Source organism: Bos grunniens, chromosome X (genome assembly GCF_055505025.1).
Source record: "Bos grunniens cultivar Pamir isolate PY7600 chromosome X, Bosgru_T2T1.0, whole genome shotgun sequence".
Lineage (NCBI taxonomy): Eukaryota > Metazoa > Chordata > Mammalia > Artiodactyla > Bovidae > Bos > Bos grunniens.
Window position 1 is genome coordinate 11,984,058 of NC_141194.1, and position 16,479 is coordinate 12,000,536.

The 16,479-nt window shown below is 42.9% G+C and overlaps 1 protein-coding gene and 1 long non-coding RNA gene across 5 annotated transcripts in view; one reads left to right on the forward strand and one right to left on the reverse strand.

The window, feature by feature from the left end:
* Positions 1–16,479, forward strand: part of RAB9A (RAB9A, member RAS oncogene family) — a 53,586-nt gene that overhangs the window by 19,243 nt on the left and 17,864 nt on the right. For 2 of the 4 annotated variants that reach the window (XM_086386754.1, XM_086386756.1), the window contains exon 1: positions 14,827–14,996. The exons of the other annotated variants lie outside the window; for them this stretch is intronic. The gene's annotated coding sequence lies outside the window, so the exon portion shown is untranslated. Of the gene's footprint in view, positions 1–14,826; positions 14,997–16,479 lie in introns of those variants that run through there. 4 annotated transcript variants of the gene reach the window in all.
* LOC147339796 (uncharacterized) lies at positions 440–15,715 on the reverse strand. Its single transcript, XR_015158489.1, has 2 exons — positions 15,453–15,715; positions 440–717 (listed from the first exon to the last, which is right to left on the reverse strand). It is a non-coding gene; the product is annotated as an uncharacterized LOC147339796 (long non-coding RNA).

Below are 16,479 nucleotides of genomic sequence, written 5' to 3' on the forward strand. Positions count from 1 at the left end.
GTTTCCAGAGATGTTACTAAGCTTTACTAGAAATGCTATAAAGTGATGATTGCACATTGTTTTATACTCTGCCAGGTGTTGGGGGCAAAGAGATGAGCTAGACACCATCCTAAGCCTCAGGACCCACAACGTGCAGGTGATGTAGCCACAGTCATTTTCTATTTCAAGAACTGTAAGAGAGGCACAGGTGCAAGGGGCCCAGTGAGTCAGGGAAGGCTTTAAGAGGCTGTGACCCCTAGGGCAAATCTTGAGAGCAAGTAAGCCAGGCAGAGGAAGCAAGGATGATGTTCTACCACTGGACCTGCTAGATCCTGACACTTTATATACAGCATCTCATTTAAGCCTCACAACTAGCCAGCCAGCAACTTAAGTGATGAGAAAACTGAGGCTGAGAGACATTAAATTACTTGCCCAGGGTACACAAAGACAAAGCCAGGGCTATTCATAAAAAACAGGTGGGTTTTTTTTTTATTTTATTTTTGCATATCAGTTTGCTTCCAGAAACATCCAGGCATGCAGGGTACAGCTGGTTTTCAATTGTGGTTTGTTTTCCCAATGACAGGAGTGTGTAGTTTGCAGCCGTCACCATAGCACAGTCCTGAGAGTCCCTCTGTGGAGTGATCACCCAGGAGTGCTTGGCAGTGGTTGCTGGTGCTCCTGACACAGGGGGACCTTCTTGAACCTTCTTGTGACACCCAGGTGCCTTAATCTGATTTTCTGAAAAGGAAGTGATTTTTAAAATACTTAAACTTTTCAAAATGAATTTTTATTGAAGTATCATTGCTTTATAATGTTGTGTTAGTTTCTGCTGTACAGCAGAGTCAATCAGTTATACGTGTACATATTTGACATCACTGACTCAATGGACATGAGTTTGATCAAGCTCCGGGTGATGGTGAGGGACAGGGAAGCCTCGAATGCTGCAGTCCACAGAGTCACAAAGAGTTGGACACAACTGAGCGACTGAGCAACAAATAGATATATATATATATGCCTCCCCTCTTTTTTGGATTTCCTTCCATTTAGGTCACCACAGAGCAGTGAGTAGAGTTCCCTGTGCTAAATAGTAGGTTCTCATTAGTTATATATAAAATACTTATTCCTTCCCATTTAGGTTACCACAGAGCAGTGAGTAGAGTTTCCTGTGCTAAATAGTAGGTTCTCACTAGTTATGTATAAAATACTTACATTTTAGTAATAACATACAAAAACATGTAGTTTTAGGTGGCTCAGACAATAGAGAATCTGCCAGCAATGCGGGAGCTCTGGGTTTGATCCCTAGGTTGGGAAGATCCCCTGGAGAAGGGAATGACAACTCACTCCAGTATTCTTGCCTGGAGAATCCCAGGGATAGAGGAGCCTGGTGGGCTACAGTCCATGCAGCTGCAAAGAGTTGGACATGACTAAGTGACTAACACTTTAAAGGGACATGTATATGTCTTTTATGAGTTTGAAGACTATATAAATGCAGTTGCAAATACCATTTCCTATAAAATATAGTGGCCTTTACATTTTCATTCTCTTTCTTTATGACCTAGGGAAACTATTAATATATGACACAGATAATCAGTTATGACAAGAGAGGCAAGCTGTTTTACATCCTTTGTTAAATTACTACAGATGCATGCTAGACATTGAAAATAAATAGAATTAAAATACATTTGTCTTACATAGTCTTGCTTTCTTTTAAAATGCAAACAAGGTACAAATAGGAGTAGGTTCTAAGTAGTCATTAATCTTTTTCATATGATGACGTGCATTTAAAAAAAATATATAAAACAGCCATAGAAAAGTTACAGCTCTAATTAATAAGCAAATAAAAACAGGGCCTGTTTCAAAACTTCATATTTTTTTGGAATATATTCAGTATATAAACAGAGAGAGCTCCCAGTGGTTGCTTTTAAATAATCAAAATAGGATCATAATTGGCTACTTTCACCTTTGTGGGTGGAAACAAAAACTTCAGACATTTCCAAGGGTTCTTGGGATGGTGTGAGTCAGCCCAAGTGACATTCACCCATGTCCAACAGGAAAGAGCTCCTAGTGGATCATGTGTTGGCATCTCTGAGTCTACCAGGCCATGTGATCTGGTCTTTAATGTCTTCTTAGACTGAGGACTTCCATCTCTGCAGAGTGTTTTCATGCAGCAGATAGACTTTTAACCTCCCCTGTGCCCAGCTTTGTGAAATCTCACAAATGACTGAGCAGAAAGTTTCCAAACATCATAGTGGATTTTGATATCATATTTCATGAGCCAGTGACTCAAGGACTTCAGGGTTTCTTTCAGGGGTGATGAAAATGTTCAAAAATTGATTGTGGTGATGGTTGCCCAACTCTGCACACCAATATGCTAAACACCATTGGATTGTACCATTTATTTCATTTATGTTTGTTTTTTGGTCATGCTGTGTGGCATGTAGGATCTTAGTTCCCTGACCAGTGATCGAACCCCCACCCCTTGAGTTGGAAGCGCAGAGTCTTAACCACTGGACCACTAGGGAAGTCCCCTGAATTATACCCTTTAAATGGGTGAATTCAATGGTCTGTGAATTATACCTCAATAAAGGTATTATTTTAAAAAGTCAAATGAGGGTGGAGTGAGGAAGGAAAGCAAAGACAGAATCTCTATTGGATATTTATCTCAGTGAGTCATTCTGAACCTTTAGGATCCCAATTACTCACACATATCATGGAGAAATACTGGCAGTCTTCCTCAAAGGGGCCTTCTGGGAGGCACCCCACCAGCTCACTGACGAAGAGGAGCCTTCCAGCAGGCAACCCTGGCCTGTCTCGAGGCCGTGTACTGGGCTCTGGCCTCTGCATTCTGTGTAGAAGGCCCCTCCCTCTTTTAGCCACACAACAAACAGGGCTAAAGCTTCCCTCCACGATCACTGCCCCTTTCCGTTTCTTCCCCATTTCTCAAGCCACACATTTGAGCTACACCATCGATGACATCAAGCCCCTGGAACACAGAAAATCATACAGAATCAACCCAGAGCGGGCTGACATTGATGTCTGTGGTTAGATCTGCACACGGAAAAGAAGCTGCAGATAAAGTTCGCCCCACACTCCTGCTCCTCACAGCGTGGCCCGGGGGTAGGCAGCTCCAGCATCACCTGGGATCCAGTTCAGAAATGGGGGCCCCATCCTGGGCCTAATGAATCCAAATCTGTCTTTCTACAAAACTCTGAGTGGTTCCTATGTATGTTACCACTTGCATGATGCTGACTCATCCACAGGAACTGGGCCTATGAACTCTGCCTTCCTACATATACTTTTGGATGAAATGCCTGAGTTCCTAACCAGCACTGTGCTCTCCCCACCTGTCTTGGTTACCAGCCCCCTGCACCCTCCATGTTGCTAAACTGAAGGGATAAGTCTCAGCCCAGAACCCTAACAGCAGCAGTTGACACACTAGCTTCCATCTTGAGGACACCTTTTCCCAGATGGCTTGCAGTAGGCTGTGCTTTCTTTGGCTTTCCCTCTTACTGGCCACCCTGTTTCAATATTATTTGCTGCTTCCTTGTTATTTTCCCAACTTCTTAATTTTGGAGGGTTTAGAATTCAGTGTTTGGACACCTTGGATATCTGCACATATTCCTTTGTTGATTTATCTAGTTCCATGGCTTTCTGTACCATTTATGCTGATGACTTCCCTTCCTTATCGTCAGGCTTGCATCTCTCCTCTGCATTCCAGATCCAGAAGTCTAACAGCCTACTTGAAAAGTCTACTTGGATGTCTAATAAGCATCTCACCCTTAACATGCTTAAAATCAAGGCTCTCTCACGTTGTCCACTTAATGGCAACTCTGCACTTGCATGCTGCTGCTGCTGCTGCTAAGTCGCTTCAGTCGTGTCTGACTCTGTGTGACCCCATAGACGGCAGCCCACCAGGCTCTTCTGTCCCTGGGATTCTCCAGGCAAGAATACTGGAGTGGGTTGCCATTTCCTTCTCCAATGCATGCATGCATGCTAAGTCACTTCAGTCATGTCCAACTCTGTGCAGTCCCATGCACAGCAGCCTACCAGGCTCCTCTGTCCACGGAATTCTCTAGGCAAGAATACTGGAGTGGGTTGCCATTTCCTTCTCCACCCACCTTTGCATAACTTGAGCTAAAAAACCTTGAAGACATGATTAATACCTCTATTTCTCTCACATCAAACTTGCAGGCAATCAACAAATCCTATTGGCTCTATTCCAAATACATATCCAGAAGCCCAACTTAAAAATGGGCAAAAGATTTGAACAGACACTTCACCAAAGAAGATGAAATTAGATGCAGGGATTGCCAATGAGCATATGAAAAGATGCCCCAAATCCTTAGTCTTTAGGGAAATGCAAATCAAAACACTCATGAGATACCACTTCATACCCACTAGGGTGGCTATAATCAAAAACTTGGAAAATAACAAGTGTTGGAGAGGACGTGGAGAAATTGGAACTCTCATACAGTGCTGGTAGGAATGTAGAATGGTGCAGTCACTTTGGAAAATAGTTCGGCTATTTGTTAACAAGTTACGCAGCTACTTTCCTTATGGTTAAGTGGCTAAGATTCTGCACTCCCAATGCAGGGGGCTCGAATTATATCCCTGGTCAGGGAACTAGATCCCACATGCTGCAACTAAGAGTTTGCATGCCACAGCGAAGACCCGGTACAGCCAAATAAATAAAAATAAATATTGAAAAAAAGAAGAAGTTATATAAAAAACCCAGCACTTCCTCCCCTTGGTACATATTGAAGAGAAATGAAAACAGACATACACACAAAGACTTGTATGTGCATGTTCATAGCAGTATAATTCATAATAGTCAAAAAAGTGGAAGCAATCCAAATGTCCATCAATTGGTTCAGTAACATACAGGACTGAAGTAGTGATATGTGCTTTAGCAATGCTTCCCTGGTAGCTCAGTCAGTAAAGAATCTGCCTGCAGTGCAGGAGACCTGGGTTCGATCCCTGGGCTGGGAAGATGCCCTGGAGAAGGAAATGGCTACCCACTCCAGTATTCTTGCCTGGGAAATCCTATGGACAGAGGAGCCTGGAAGGCTACAGTGCATGGGGTCGCAAGAGTCAAACACTACTTAGTGACTAAACCACCACCACCACTGTGGAAACATTAGCTAAGTGAAAGAAGCCAGTCACAAAAGACCACACTTCCTATGAGTCCATTTATAGGAAATGTCCAGAATAGGCAAACCCAGAGACAGAAAGTAGATGAGCCTGGGGTTGGGGGTAGGACTGGGAAGTGACTGCCTTTGTGCACAAGGGATCCAACCAGGGTGATGGAGCCACTCTGCAATTGGATTGTGATGGCTATACAAAGTCTAACATTCATTCAACTGTGTGCTTAAAATAGTGACTTTTATTATATGTAAATTGTACTTCAGTAAAGCTGGTAAAAGTATCCAGAATCTGACTGCATCATGGTCTCTGCCACCATCCTGTATCTCAGCCAGCATCACCCCCCACCTGGGTGACCACAACACCTTGCTAAGTGGTTGCCTGACTTCCACTCTTGTCCCTTGGGTGTATTTCCAACACAACAGCCAGAGGGATTCTCAGAAATATGCACATCAAATCATGTCACCCCTCTATTCAAAACTCTCTGTTAGTTTCTGTCTCTATGAGAAAAGCGAAGTTCTTACAGTGGTCTTTCTTTAAAGCTTTACCTGTCTGGCCCCTCTGCTACTTTTCCTCAACTTTCTCCTGCCTTTCCCAACTCACCACCACTTCCCTACTCACTATGTCCTGCACTCAATCACGCTGGCCTCCTGCTAGTCCTTGACTGTGCCAGGCACACGCCTGCCCCTAGGAACTTTGCATGGGCTGTTGCTTCTGCCTGGGATGCTCTTGTCCCAGATTCCTAACAACTTAACTTACCTTTCTCAAGCCATACCTCAAATGTCATCTTGGGCAGTGAAGCTTTTCTGGCTGTTTATTACATTTCCTAGCACCCTGTTTTGTTTTGTTTTGTTTTCATGGAGCTTATTTGCTACTTAAATTCAATGCCTTGCTTATATAATTTATTGTCTGCTTCCTCCCTCCCCCAACTAAATTGTGAACTCCATAGGGTCAGGGATGTTTGCCTTTTTGGTTCACAGCCCCTAGGACAGTTCCTGGCCCATAGAAAAGCTTCAATAAATATTTGTGGAAGTTCTGTACTTAAGAAAACCAGAAGAGCCAGGAATGTGACCTATCGATATGAAGGATTAAAAGCAAGTTTAGAAGGAGTGATTGTAATTTACAACAGGCAAAACAGTTTCAGAGTGGAGAGAATGGAGAACTGGAAAAGAGAGAACATACATTTTTTTTCCATAATATTTTTGAGCTTTTCTTCCCCATGTAGTGTCTTTGAGTGAGCATCAGATACACCTTCAAGTATTATGCCACATGCTCAAACTAGCGTACAGACAGTTGTCCAGTTGTCTTATAACTTTCCCTTTCTTTTGCATTTTCCATTTTCATGTTCAATAGCATTGTCACCAGAAATAAGTAAGGAAAAGGAAATAAAAAATAAAATTCTACTTGTTCACTGTGTTACTTGCCAGAAGACCCTACAAATATTTGATAAGGAATAGAATTAAAAGAGCTGCTTGGTGATTTTCTTGTTGTTTTGATCTAATTATTTATGCATTACAGACTGTACTTGACTATAGATCAGTACTTCTAAAAGTGGGTCTTTTATATACCCTATTTGCAACTTAAGAGGTTTTTTTAAGCTTTTGTGCATTTGTTTTTTGTTCCAATTCAGTGGTTTTTAGTGAATTCACAAAGTTGTATACGCATCACCATTACCCAATGTCAGAACATTTTCATCCCTAAAAAGAAACCCTGTACCCATTAGCAGTCCCTCTTCATTCCCCTGTCCCCCCAGCCCCTGGCAACTATTCGTCTATCTGCCATCTCTATGGACTTGCCTGTCCTGGGCATTTCCTATAAATGGAATCATGCAATATGTGGTCTGTTGGTGTCTGGCTTCTTTCACATGAGTGGTTTTTTGAAAACTCAAGAAGCCATCTTTTACTAACCAAAAGAACTCTACTGACCTTTATTTAAAGTGCAGCTCTAACTGAATTTACGTAAATAATTTAATATTTACATCTGTCACAATTACACTTCTTCAGACTTTTGTGTCAGCAATTATTTTTGGTTAACCACATGCCAAATTTGACATTTTGAAAGCAAAAACCCCCTTTTATCTATAGGATAAAGGTCATAAATTTTGTTTTCTTTAAGAAAAAGGAAATTTGGATATTTCCCCCTAGTTTCTTAATTTAGTTGGCAAAGATGGGTTTAATCAAATGTCATCACTATAACCGTTGTAAGGACTAAAGTTAGGAATTCTTAGCAACATATTAGATCAATCTTCCGTCCTCTCCGTGTCTCTGTCTAAAACACACATACCCTGTGGTGTAAAATTATTGTGCATTTGAATTGTATGGTTTGTTGTAAAGTAGTGCCTTCCTCATACAATTTTATCATATCTCTAGGCTGGAGGATTTCGCACTTAGCTAATCCTATGAATTGTTCTCTATCCTATCTCTATTTTATCATTGCCTTATATTATTTGTGGACATGTTTTTTCCCCCTGAATTGTCCATCAAGTTCCCTGTGCACATCTTAGTTGTATTTATCTCTCTCAAAGCCCTGAGGCTAACTCTGCTTAATGAGACTTTGTAAAATAGATTTTTACTTCGAGTGTAATTTCAGTATGAGTTCCTATGTGTTTGTATTCTTCATATTCCATCTCTCACTTTGGAAGCCTGCATCCAAATTTAATAAACTAGATCAAATGTTACTATTGTTTAGGTTTCAAACCCAACCTCCAGAAAAAGAACTTCTTCAAAATAAATTTATTTCATTGCTGTTATGCACTGTAAAACTTATCAAATTAATAAAACAAAGCCCTGAGTGGTAAGAGCTCTGTTAGACTGTGTTACTGTTCAAATATTTGGTGACCCTCCCAGTGAGCCAGTTGTAGAACACCACACCACTCAGATCAGATTTGCCACGTGACGTGCAATGCCCCTCCCTTTAGAAGGAATGTACATCCCAGTGGGTGATACACATAGGTGGAAACGATGAATGTCACTTCTGGGTGGGAGCTCTAAGAGCTAGCAGGGATATTAGTTTGGTCCTTTTTCTTTCAACCACTGAGACCTGTAATACATCAGACAGAGGCTGCTCTGCTAGCTCAGGTTCATCAGTTTGGATCCAGCAGGATGACATGGGGCGGAGCCCCAGCTGACCCATAATGGACGTGAAGGTGAGGAATACATCTTCATTTTTGTAAGCCACGGAGATTTGGGGAGGGGTCATCTTTTTCTACCATTGCCGTGGCTAAGCCTAAGTGAGGCCGATCCAAAAATATCAAGAAAGGTATAACTCCATTTAGCTGCATTTATATGATGAATCACAGTAAGTTGGCACTAGATAATCTATAAGATACGTTCTAACTCTGTACCATTCAGAGTTCCTAGTTGCAAATAAAGATATCAACTTAGAAAAGGAATTTCTTGGGGAGATACTGGGTAGCTCTTAGAGGCAAGGATGGAGCGTGGAGTTTGGACACTGGGGCCGTCCCAGGTGGTGCAGTGATAAAGAATCCTCCTGCCAATGCAGGAGACACAGGAGACGCAGCTTTGATCCCGAGGTCAGGAAGATCCCCTGGAGGAAGAAATGGCAAGCCACTCCAGTACTCTTGCCTGGAGAATCCCATGGACAGAGGAGCCTGGTGGGTTATAGTCCATAGGGTTGCACACACATGCACAAGAAAAACAGGAATCCAGATCGTGAATGACTTAATTAAGATGCTGTCTTTGTGAGGTACTAGATTCTGCCACTGGTATCATCACCACTGGCATTATCTGTGGTCACTGGATACCCCGAGACTCCGACCTTCAAAGAGAGTATGTGATTGGCCAGAGTATCACATTGGCAGCTAGGATTTCAACATATGCATTTTGAAGGGATACAAATTTTCAGTCTACAGTAAGACAACTTGTTAAACTCTTTGGTAAATTTTCTATAGTCTCCTTTGGATTTTGTCAGCATATCATGTGTTTAATACTGTTTTGTTTCTCCCTTTGCAGTCGTCATACTTGTTCTTTCTTTTACTACTGTGGGCTAGGACCTTCAGTGCAATATTAAAGAGACATACTTACCTTTTTCCTGCTTTACAGCGCATACTTACAGATTTTAACTATTAAGAATCAATGATATTCAGTGTAGGTTTTCAAAGATATTCTTCATGAGGTTAAGAAACTTGCCTTTTATTCCTGGTTTGCTGAGATTATCACAAATGGCTATTAATTGAATGTACTATTTTCTTCATCTATTGAATTGATTGTATGTTTTCTCCTTCTTTTAAACTGTTAATGTTAAACCACCCTTGCATTCCTGTTCAGTTCAGTTCAGTTGCTCAGTCGTGTCCGACTCTGTGACCCCATGGACTGCAGCATGCCAGGCTTCCCTAAGCATATATTCCTGAGATACATTTAAATTGTCATGATTTATTCAATTCTATTGTTGTTGCTGCTGTTTTAACTTTATTTAGTTAGTTATTTTTCGCTGTGCTGGGTCTATGTTGCTGCACTTGGGCTTTCTCCAGTTGTGGTGAGCAGAGGCTATTCTCTAGCAGCGGTGCAAGGGCTTCTCATAGAGGTGGCTTCCCATGTTACAGAGCACAGGCTCTAGGGCTCGCTGGTTTCAGTAGTTGTGGCGTGTGAGCTTAGTTGCTCCATGGCATGTGTGATCTTCCTGGACCAGGGATCGAACCAGTGTCCCCTGCATTGCAGGGCAGACTCTTAACCACTGGACCACTATGGAAGCCCCTGTTGTTTTGGTTTTTCTTGATTATGAGTCACTTTTTGCTGCTTCTTGGCATGGCTAGTATTTTTTTGTTGTGTGCTGGGCATTGTGGATAAATGAAAAATAAATGCTCTAGTTAATATCTTCCACCACTGAGAGTTCCCTCTGTCCTCCAATAGGCAGATAGGCTGAGGGATTTATCATTTAATCCAGTCAGGGATTGAGTTCAGGCTGAGTCTAACTATAGCTGTGGCCAGCAGCCTGAACCAGATTGGGTTCATGCTGATGACATGAGAGGATATGCCTATGTGGATGACAGTGACATGAGAGGAAAGAAATTGCTTATGTGAGCACGATAGTGGTCTCAGCTCTTGTACCGAAAAGGTCAAGAAAGCTGCTGATGTGCATCAGGTGCTCAGATGTTCAGCAGTGGGGAGGTAGGAGGACCACACTTTCGTGTTACTGTCCTGAGTTCTAGGAGCAGCTCAAAGTTTTAGATGTGTCTGGGATTTGGAAGGACTTCTATCTGAAGGAATAAGTTGCTAAGATAACTGGATTTTTGTCTGGCTCTTACCAGTGGAGCCTAAGGCAAAGATTTCTAAAGGTTGCCTAATATTGCTTCAGTAAAAAATTTCCACCTATTGTTGTTGTTGTTGTTGTTCAGTCACTCATCCATGTATGACTCTTTGCAACCTATTTTCACCTATTTCTACCTATTGCCCAAAAGCATATTATAATGTGGGATTCAAAATTTCAGTAATTACCCAAAATTCTACTCCCGTAACAATTCAACTGTTTTGATTTTCCTACTTCCTTTCCGTTCGTCTTCTTCTTTTTTTAAATAAACACTCATATGTACAAAGACCCACACAAACACACACAAACATATTTTTACATACCATGGGATTTTCCTTCTGCTGCCCTTAAAGGTGAAGTTCAGTTTATGACTCACATTCATCAGGAAATCAGCAAAGGGATCAAATTCCCCACCTCATTCCTGAAGGTTAATGCCTGTTTTATTCTGCCCTCTGTAATTACCTGGGTTATGCTATGTTTACAGTGTGGGAAAGAAAGAGCAGCCCTATTCAACACCTACTTGTTATTTTTAAGATAGCACATTAGATCTAGTTATGACTAGAAAAACAAATATAATTTCAGCTTTTCCACCAATTCTGAAGATTTTGTAAGTTTGCATCTTTATTTATAATTTTATTGGCTGCAGCAATGTGCTAGGTTCTTAGTGAACTGCCGTCCCCTCAACTTGCACCAGCCCTACCCACTGCCATCTTTGGGGCTCAGTTTGAATCACCTCCTCACTCACACATTCTCTGGTCCCATCACCCTGTATTCCCACCAGCTGCACCTCGTTTATTTCCTTCAAGGCCCTTCATCCAATTTATAACTGTACATTCATGTACTTACTTACTGAATGTCTCCTCTACACTTCTGAGCTCTCTTAGGAAACAGACTGAATCTATTTTATTCAGCAAGGTCAGGTCATATGATATAATATAAACACAGCTGGAGGATAGAAGCAAAAATGTGGGAGAGTGTCTGGGGACACCCCTGAATTACTCCAGTGTCTTGTCTATCTGCTGTAGTCTCAGTACTTGAGGGGCCACATTTCTGATTATTTTTCTTGTTGAGTCACTCAGTTGTGTCCAACGCTTTTGTGACCCCATGGACTGTAGCCCGCCAGGCTCCTCTGTCCATGGGATTTCCCCAGCAAGAATCCTGAAGTGGGTTGTCATTTCTTTCTCCAGGGGATCCTCCCCACCCAGGGATGGAACCCAGGTCTCCTGCATCTCCTGCATTGGCAGGCAGATTCTTTACCACTGAGCCACCAGGGTCTGATTATTCAGATTTGTCTTTTAATGGTCAAATTGCCTACCATTGAGTTCTGTGTTTTTCCTTATATGTTAAAAGTATAATCAGTTTAATTTTTTTGGCTCTGCCTTGAGGCATGTGGGATCTGACCAGGGATCCAGCCCACACACCCCTTGCAGTGGCAGCACAGGGTCTTAACCACTAGACCTCCAGGGAAGTCCACAATCAATTTAATTATGGTCAATATTTCTTATTGATTATAATAAATATGATATTTATTGATTATAATAAATATTATAATATTTACTTACTTGTAGCTTTTCATCAGACATACCAGACGTGATCTCTTTCAGACTCCAGCTTTAAATGGAGTATTAACTCCCAGCACTCATAGTAATAAGTAGGTGTTACTTAAGGAAAGGCATGATTAATGCCCAGCAATCTTGATCTCTTTTTCCGCCTTGAGTGATGCACTAGATGTTTACAGAATATAAAGGCAAAAACCCTAATTATATGAAGGGAGCCAAACTAGGTCAGTTCTTCAATGTTTTTCATTAATAAATAAGTTCATGAAGCAAGAGCAATAGAGACCATATTTATCTAACTTGTGTCAGCTTGCCAACTATACACATCCACAGGAAAAATCCCCAAACTTGCCCTTCAGGGAAGAATCTTTCCACTCAGCCTACTCTCGCATTGTCATATCAATTAGGTAAAGAAGTGAATGGTGGAAGAGACCAGAATATACAAGTATTCTTAAGTGTCAGTTGGCTAGCGTCCAAGTAAGAGTTATTTCAGAAAAAGTACCTTTCCATATTCTTTCTTTGGGGCTTCCCTCATAGCTTAGTTGGTAAAGAATCTGCCTGCAATGCAGGAGACCTGGGTTTGATTCCTGGGTCAGGAAGATCCCCTGGAGAAGGAAATGGCAAGCCACCCCAGTACTCTTGCTTAGGGAATCCCATGGACAGAGGAGCCTGGTGGGCTACAGTCCATGGGGTCCCAAGAGTTGGACATGACTGAGCGACTAAACCACCACCACCATGTTCTTTCTTCAGGTGCTGACTATGGCTACAACCAGATATGTCTATATGGCTCACTCACATTTTGAAACAGCCTAAGAATCACTTGTAGGACCTTCTTAGGACCCTTTCTTGAAAATTCTTAGATTTCTCAAGGCTTTCTTTAAGTCAAGATACACTAATTTCATAAGTGCACCTATTAATAGCTGGTTGGTATTAGCGATTATGACCATAAACCCTTACTGCATCACTCCTTGTCTATGATTATGACATAGATCTAGAATTTTTCAGATAGCATTTCCTTAGTGACCCATGGCTTCCTTGTTGCAATTTAGTCCACTGGATCTAACACTGTCTATTTTGGTGTTCTTTTGAAAGATTAAAGTTCTTACATGTTTTGTTGTGTAGTTTTAATTATGTGTTTTAAAATAAGCCAATGAATCTCTTCATCCTCCCTATTATCAGTAGATTTGCATTTTATAAACCTTTACTTATGTTTGCTAGGGGAAATACCCTGCATGGATATGATTTTTTTCTATGAAAGAAAAATTCATTTAAGCTTAAACTAGAATTCAGTCACATGCCTCACTTTCACAAGGATTCTAAAATTGCCTTTTATGCTTGTGACAAACTCTCTCAAATGGAACTGTTCTAGTACTGAATAATTACCTTAGATTCCTTACCCAAAATTGACTTCCTAAAGAGCCAGAAAGTGAAGAGGAACTAAAGAGCCTCTTGATGAAAGTGAAAGAGGAGAGTGAAAAAGTTGGCCTAAAGCTCAACATTCAGAAAACTAAGATCATGGCATCTGGTCCCATCACTTCATGGGAAATAGATGGAGAAACAGTGGAAACAGTGTCAGACTTTATTTTTGGGGGCTCCAAAATCACTGCAGATGGTGATTGCAGCCATGAAATTAAAAGACGCTTATTCCTTGGAAGGAAAGTTATGACCAACCTAGATAGCATATTCAAAAGCAGAGACATTACTTTGCCAACAAATGTCCGTCTAGTGAAGGCTATGGTTTTTCCAGTGGTCATGTATGGATGTGAGAGTTGGACTGTGAAAAAAGCTGACTGCCGAAGAATTGATGTTTTTGAACTGTGGTGTTGGAGAAGACTCTTGAGAGTCCCTTGGACTGCAAGGAGATCCAACCAGTCCATTTTAAAGGAGATCAGTCCTGGGTATTCTTTGGAAGGACTGATGCTGAAGCTGAAACTCCAATACTTTGGCCACCTCGTGCAGAGAGTTGACTCATTGGAAAAGACTCTGATGCTGGGAGGGATTGGAGGCAGGAGGAGAAGGGGAGGACAGAGGATGAGATGGCTGGATGGCATCACCAACTCGATGGACATGAGTTTGAGTAAACTCCAGGAGTTGGTGATGGACAGGGAGGCCTGGCATGCTGCTATTCATGGGGTCGCAAAGAGTCGGACAGGACTGAGCGAGTGAACTGAACTGAAAGAGCCAGAGGTTAATGATTGTGGGCCCAGGAAGCAATAAAGGTGAGATCCTTTTCTTGGAAAGTAAACAAACTAAATCTGCCCTACAAAATATATTTATAGAGGGACTAAAAATCCCTCTCTGGTCTCCAGTATCGACCTGCACTTAACTCTGTATTTCAAGTGAGGAATTAAGAGTTCCAATACCGCCTTTTCCCACTGCTTCTTTATACATTTCCCCACTACTGCTTTATATTTAGAGAGGCGGGAGGCAGTAAAAATTTTAAGAGCAAGGAAGTTAAAAAAAATTAATCAAAAAATCCTGTTATTTCACAGTATCACAGATGTTTTCATTTTTCAATCTATTCACTTGTCTATTTGCATATTCATTTCGCCGCGTAGTCATAGCATCGTGTGACAGTGCTTTTGCGGTCTGTTTATTCCCATTTTACGTCAGCTTTTAAAGGTAACTAGTATCCGTGCTGTCTTTTCCCGAGAACGCAACCCGAAGAAAACCCGTGATTCAGCTAGAGGGGATCGGCAAGGAGTGGGTGAGGGCAGGGCGGAGGCGACCTCGAGGCCCCGCGCCCGGATTCCCCCAATCAGGCCCCGCCCCGACTTCCCAGGGCTCCTGCCGACCAGGCCCCGCCCCACCTTCCCAGGGCTCCCGCCACCCCGGGCCCCGCCCCGCCGACTAGGTCCCGCCCGCTTTTCCCGGGCCCCGCCCCGGCCCGTCGCCATGTTGTTCCCTCCGTGCAGGACGGGGGCAACCGCAGACTGACCCGCGCCGTGCCGCCGACGTCTCCTGCCTGCTGGCTCCTCGACCCTCTTCACTTTTTTTCCCTGCCCCCGGACGGACCGGCCCGAAGCTCCCGAACTTATTCCGTGTGGCCGTGAGGTGAGCGGAGCGCCGACTCCCCTCGGGGCTGGGCGGGGGTTGGGGCCAGCTGCGCGGGCGTCAGGGTCTGAGCGGAGCCCGCCGACGGCGAGTGCGGCCTGGGCTTCGGGCACTGGGGCGGGGGGCGCGCGCGGCCAGTGCGGGTCATTTTTCCGCACCCCCCCGGGAGAAGGGACGACTTGTAGACCCTTGCCTCCTACTGTGTCTGACGCAGGTGGAAAGACGGGGTCCCACACCTACACACCCGGGGAGAGAGATACACGCCCCAAGACAGACACCTAAAAGTCCTGGAGACGCACACGGGGAAAGAGATCCATTAGCAGCTGGGATCAGGGAGAGGGACACAGCCACACAAACCCCTAGGCGGGAGAGGGCATATGCTACCCGCAGGGAAACACGCATACACGGAGAAATCCACCCAGGCACCCCAAAGCAACCCACTCTGACGTGACTCACAGAAAGCAGAGGCGCTCACGATTTGATACTGGCGACTTCTGACCTGCTTCCCAGGTGAACGTTTGCTGAGGTGTTAGTACCACTCCGGAGACGAGGGGGGAAATATAAAACTAATCCTAGGGGCTGGAGGCGGTTTGGGCCGTTATCGGATGCAGACTCTGGCTAAGGTTTCCGAATGGCGTTCTTCTCGTTCTTCCAACTTCGTTTTTTAAAGAGACAAGATGAAAATTTTAAGTGCCGATTTAATTAAGTCGAAGAGTATCAGTTGGGTTTGGGGTTTTTTTTTTTTTTTTTTTTTTTCAAGTGATGATACATCCCGTGACCAGGGTTCTTTTGAGGAATGACTTCGGGTAGTTTCCAAATCGTCACGTGAACACGCTCTTTATGTAGGATTTCGGCGGCCTGATAAAAATAGATTTTGGTTGCTTTTTAAAAAATTAATGAAAAATTATTTTTCGTGCTTGTCTTTCTCTGCCATCATAATTGTAGTGGAAAATCGCTAAATTGCCTGTAATCTCAGAAACTTTTCGGTGGAACAAAACTCAAGACATGAAGGAAGCTCAGTACTCTTCTGCCACGGACCTTTAAGGAGACTGTTTTTCGTTTCTCTTTTTCTTTGTTTTCTTTTCTCTGGTGTGGCCGTCTGGTGTCTTCAGTTTTTTGTGTGTGGATATTGTATTAATAGTAAATTCCTCTAGTTTATACTAAAAAGCTTCTGGCTTGCTGACTTATTTACTTTGCAGAGTTTTGTGAGTTGGAGAGATTTTTGGTTTGTCATTTGTCAGGTTAGAATAGACTGAGGAAAACTAAGTAGAACACTGTTGGCCTTGACTCCTGGCCGAGTTCTTGGAGACTAAGGAAATACTTCAGTGCTGTTCGCTCTTGTCCAAGCTCTCCTCTTTCCATTTTTTCTTCCTCCGCCACTTTTTCCATCTAGACTGTGGTTCTCTGGAAGACTGAAGATAAGAGCCAGGATTCCGAGTAGGCCCCTGTGAATTTAGAGTGCTAGTGAGGGGTGGCATTTGAC